Source organism: Vanessa atalanta, chromosome 3 (assembly GCF_905147765.1).
Source record: "Vanessa atalanta chromosome 3, ilVanAtal1.2, whole genome shotgun sequence".
NCBI lineage: Eukaryota > Metazoa > Arthropoda > Insecta > Lepidoptera > Nymphalidae > Vanessa > Vanessa atalanta.
In genome coordinates this window covers 13,966,246-13,972,245 of record NC_061873.1, presented here as the reverse complement: position 1 = coordinate 13,972,245, position 6,000 = coordinate 13,966,246, and positions in this window count along the sequence as shown.

The window sequence follows — 6,000 nt, the reverse complement described above, 5'->3', positions numbered from 1 at the left end:
TAATTCAACGAAAATAGCTGAAATTTAGAAAATAAATACTAGTATTTTATAATCCTAGCTTTTTGGGCATCATAAATTTTCTTTCTTCGAGATGGCTTTTCTCAGAAAACGTCATGTTAGAGAATTAAATTAGGTGTCAAGCTACCGCTGCACCGTTTTGAAACGATGATTAGAGAAAGTAAGGAAAGATACGAAGGTATAGAGAACAACTGACACAACACTCAGTAGTCACATTTTTTCTTAAATTAAATAATTGGTTAACTCTGTTCAATTTTCCACATGAAAATCAAGGAATATTAACTTCACGGTTCTTGTCCTTTTTATGTTATACTAATTAAATAACAGTATTTTTTTTTCAAACTAAAATTCCTTTATTCAATATAGAAGTATTACACTTTCTTATTGATTGTCAAGTTAAACACTACCACCCTTATTACCACATTATTTATATTATATTACCACATTTAGTATTTACATAAGATTTAGATCGTTTAAGGCAAAGCTAAAAATATCTGCAAAATCTTCCTATAAAAAATAAATATTAAGTACATTATGAACGCGAAATGATAATGTTTAATTTTAAGAAGAACAAATTGACCACTTACGCACAAAGATAATAATAAGACAATTTTACGTCTCTTGCCCCTATAATGAGTGAGCCCCATACCCATATACAGAAACACAGAATTACAGATGACTGGTTTGAACAAAAACCCATCACCAACGTTTCTGCTATTTGTAAAAATAGTTAAAAGGGTTAAGAAATTGACTTAACGACACGTATGAAAACTAAAAATACGTATGATAATTAAAAGTTGCTTTTACTGATATAACGAAAAATAGTTTTTTAACATTTTCATTTTTAAATTCGCAGCCGAGTATCGAGTTTGTTCTCACTGAATAACTTTTCTTTGTTTCCTAATTGATTGCGGTGAACGAACTCTCTTTGAATCCTGCCCTTTAACCATAGAAATAATAAAATTTCGTAACTTTGTTTCTGCCATAATAGATTGCGTTTTATTCAGTGTGTATTACCTCATGGTCATACAAAAAACGCATTGTACTAAAAACTATCTCTTCATGATTTTCATTCGATATTATGAAATCACCGTTCGTGTTTACCGGGTTTTGTAACGCTAATTGCCTAAGCCGAGACAATTTTCCTGGATATTAGAGAACTTACCTAGAATAACTATTAATGGGCACCGTTATCCCTTACTTAATAACATTTGTATTTAAGATTTCCTAGTCACGTAAAAAACAATTTATTTAGGACTTATGAAAAAACATTTATTTTATATTTTTTATGAGAAATTCTTAAACAATTATGTAGGCTATTTGGGATCTTTGATATCCAATCGAATTAAATCTTTTTGATAGAAAATACACCTTGAAAGTCATGATCTTGTGTTAATGGACGCATTTTTTTTTTACGTTTATGTCTAAAGGTGGCAAACGAGCAGAAGGCTCACCTGATGGAAAGTGACTGCCACCGCCCATGGACATCTGCAACACACTATACATACTATCAATTTCTCGAAAACTAACAAGCACTCATCTAAAAGAGATTTTAGTGGAATCATTAAATTGACAGTCACTACCTAAGAAGAATTTAATTCAAATTGAAGCACGAAAAGTGATGACAAAATATCCTTAAACAAAAGAGAGACACACGTCACAATCTGCGTGATTACATTCTTGAATGTATATAATATGTCTAGGGGATAAAACGTCACGGCAATAACAGTGTTTTACTTTACCAAAGTGAGGATGAACGTATATCATACACACACGTTCATCCTTACATATTTATTTTTAAGACGCTTACACAAGTATTACCTTTGAAAGAAAATCTAATATATCACTTTTAACCTTCTTTCGAACTTACTATCAATTTTTAACTTTAGTCACTTATATTAGGGTTGTCTTTAGTATTTATCAAAACTTGTTCAACCCTGGTGATGTTACGTTATATTTTAAATATGCAAGTATGGGAAAAAATGTTTTCTTATTTTTTAAATAAAGGTGCATTGTTTTTTGACGCTAGTGTTATTACTATAAAATAATATGTGGCTCAAACTTCTTTTAAACACGACACCATACGACCAAACTTCTACTAACTTTAACCAATTAATATATGAACCCTGAGGTGGGAAAATTTACGAAGGTGAAAGAAAGTCATGGCTAAGAGAGTTGCAACTGTCGTGGTGACGACTCGACTCTCCTGTATATGATAAATGCCTGTATAAATCCCACAGCTGAACTTGAGACTCCTCTCCTATTTAAAAGAAGGAAGATTACCACGCTGCTTCAATGCGGATTTGAGTTGCAATTTTAAATATCCATCGCAAAATCCTAAAGTATACAACTAAAAATATCCACTCAAAATAAAACAAAATACTTAAGCGCTAATCACTTTGAAGCGAGAGTATGATATTCCTTAAAACGAGTAAGGAGAAATGAGCTTTAATTAAATTTTTGAAACATCGCTCACGTCCAGAACGATTCTTTGAATCCTTTTTAATGCTGCTTACATTAAAGTAATTAGTTTTCCGATGGATTAGTATTTATTTTTATATTCTACTGATACATTATTAAAGCTTAAATTGTAAAAGCTTCCGTTAATTGTATAAAAGAAGTAAAAACAGCTTGTCAATATCCCACTGCTGGGCTAAGTTATTTTGAAGAGATGGTTTTTGGGGCTGATCCCACCACGGTGCCTCTCATCCGATTTATACAGGTTTCCTCGTGACGTTTCTCTATTGTTCCCTGCAATTTTCTAGTAACTCTAGATATTTTAATATTTCGCTTAACATTTTGCGATGTTTTAGGGTGATTATGATATACCGCTATTGTGTGAGTAAAATAAAGGCCCAAATCCGTTACACTAATTTAAATAATAAGATGGAACTAATATCATGCTACGATCGATATCTAGGCAAGCACAACAGTCAATTACAACATCGTTTCCTCACCATATTTAAACTTCTTGTAATATATCACCGTTTTATTGTGATATACATAATATACAATATATTATGTATATCACAATAAAACGGTGATTCAACTAACTAAAGAACGTATACAAGTTAACTATTATAATATAACGGTATTTACAATTTAACGGTATTTCGTAACAACACTAGCTCACTCACGTTCCATACTGGAAAACAACAATGCTATGTATGGCTTTTGAAATTAAGTAAATTGTTTCAACTGAAAACGGCAACGATTTAATTTAAGACGAATATTTGAATCGTTTGTTCGCTTCACCATTACCGCTGCGGTTCCCTCTATTCAAGTTGTTTCTCTGATTTGGGACGGGTCTAATTTATAAGGAAAAAGACAAAACCACATTCTTTCACACTCTCTCAATGTTTTCTTTCAGTGCTGAATAAGACATGTATTAAAAACGCTTATCTTGTGCACATCCCGATTTGAAGCTGCAAAAGATACAAACTTTGAATAACATCATGCAATATATAAGAGCGGATGATTAAATAAAGCCACCAAAAAGCATTTCAAAACAAATTATTATTAAAGATATAAATGCTTAAGCTGAAATAATGTCGATGTTATTTATTCGCAGAAAACAGATTCACTTACAAATACTAATCGCCCTCTCGCTACGGCTCTCCGTATTTGCACGTGTTCTTGTGCAAACTAGTTTGCGCACTTAAGCGTCTGTATGTATGAGATGAAATGTTGCTAAATCGAATTGAAACCACATTCGTAAATAATTTGAGTTACAAACCTTATTTTTGCACGGTAGTGACGTACTGTTTTTTTGCGAAATTTAACTGCAAACAGTGCAGTACAGACAGTCGGATTAAAATAAGTTGTTGCATTATAATTTGACAGAATATTACGTTAAGGCTTATCCTAAGCTACCTAAATGATAACTTTGACTAACAGTGGAAAAATAACTTTGACTAACAGTGGAAAAAAGCTGAACAAAGATCCAACATGTAAACGGAAAACTTTAAAAACACTATGTCAAGCCAGAAGCATAATACTCAACCACAATAGCAGACTAGAAGGATATTGTAATAATTACAAAATAGAAGTGCATTGTATTAAAGAAGAAGACAAGTAAAGTTTACTTGGTAGTCATTTACTTGGTGCAAGCCCGACTAGGTATACCACACATACCACACACACAACATATTATATTCTACCGACAAGCAGCAATGCCTTGTATTGTTATGTTTATTTTTGAAAGATTAGTGAGCCAGTGTAACTACAATCACAAGGGACATGACAACTCAGCTCCCAAGATTTAGAAATAGTATATGTGTATAGTGCCAACAACTAAGTGAAATTAAATCAAATCAAAATAAACTTTATTCAAGTAGGCTTTTACAAGCACTTTTGAATCGTGATTAACAAACGATATTAAGTGAAGCTACCACCGGTTCGGAATGTAGATTCTACCGAGAAGAACCGGCAAGAAACTCAGTAGTTACTCTTTTTCAACATCTAAATATACAGACATGTTAGTTAAATACAATTATATATGTATGTAATATATCCTGCCTGGAAATAAACAAGCGTTAGCGATGGTGTCCACTTACCATCAGGAGCCACCAGCGTCCACCTACTTATGTTATTATTGTGTACATAAAATTAGTTTTCAATGCTTAAGATGTGTAGTTTTTACCTTACCAAATCTTAGACATCCAAATTATAATATTAAACGGTAACCACCTTATTGATGTAGCCTACTACTACGGTGTTTTTAGGAATAGGATTGTATTCTAAACTTCAGTGGAGTGCTCATTTATCGTCCCTAACAGGAACTCAGTTCCGTAGCATACGCGGTTAGAAAAGTTAGACAACTAACTGATACTGATACCGCTCGTCTAGTATATTTTTGTTATTTTCATAGTATAATATTATGACATATAACATATTACTTTGGATAACGCTACAGACATTGAATCTATTTTTATTTTACAAAAGCGAGCAGGCCGGTCTATTTATTAACTTGAAGCTAGAGACTGCCTTCGAGATGTATTTAACATAAAGTAAAAATACTCACTGTTGCGTCACAATATATTTACAAAAATTTTATGTTTACATTAGTGTTATGATTTTGTGATAATTGTATGAACACGATAAGTAAGGATAAGCTTATAAGGTCAAGTTACCGACTCTTACTAAAGTAATTACTTTTTAATTATGAACATCCGGAGTCGGCAAATAACGCATAGATATTTTTCGGACGAAGATATTTTTTACAACCTAACTACTTAATTTAATAATAATAATATTAAGATTTTTCTGTCTCTTCCCTTACACAGACTATGTAATGGCCATGTCATGAACAATATATGTCCAAGACGCCTATAACGTTTAATTAGAAGAATAGCAAACGGTTAAATTTAGAACCTACAGCTTAATAAAAGGTTTCAAGATCACTAACAGACAAACTATGAATAATAAATAAGTATCTAAAATTATCAATATATTTTTGACCCTTTCATCTAATTTATTTATTTTAAAATTTGTATATTTTGGAATATTTACTTAGAATGATAAGACAATGTAATTTGATTAATGTTTATAATACATACTTTCCATTTTAAAAGCTGGCAACATTGGTGTCTCTAGAATAATACTTTCATATAAATTGAATCGACATTCGAGATCGTATAGTAAACGTTGTTAAAACACTCATATGTTTCCTTTACTTTTTATTGCAGAAACAATTTTTAAAGGTTTACTATCGAAATTTTATTCGTACTTTTAAACGAATGATAGCAATGTGCAACATACTTCAAGGCTAAAGGGAAAAGCGATCATCCTTTGAGAAATTCTAACGAACAAAACTTCTTACCGGTCGGGAATTTTTGAGGCTTGTAAAATATTTAGAAGCTCTCGATCCTGAGGAATTCGAATGTTTGATGAAATCGAATGAATTGAATGATAATTTGCAATAAAATAAATGTAAATAGTACATTCATAGATAGTAATTCTGAACTGTAACTTGTAAGTAGC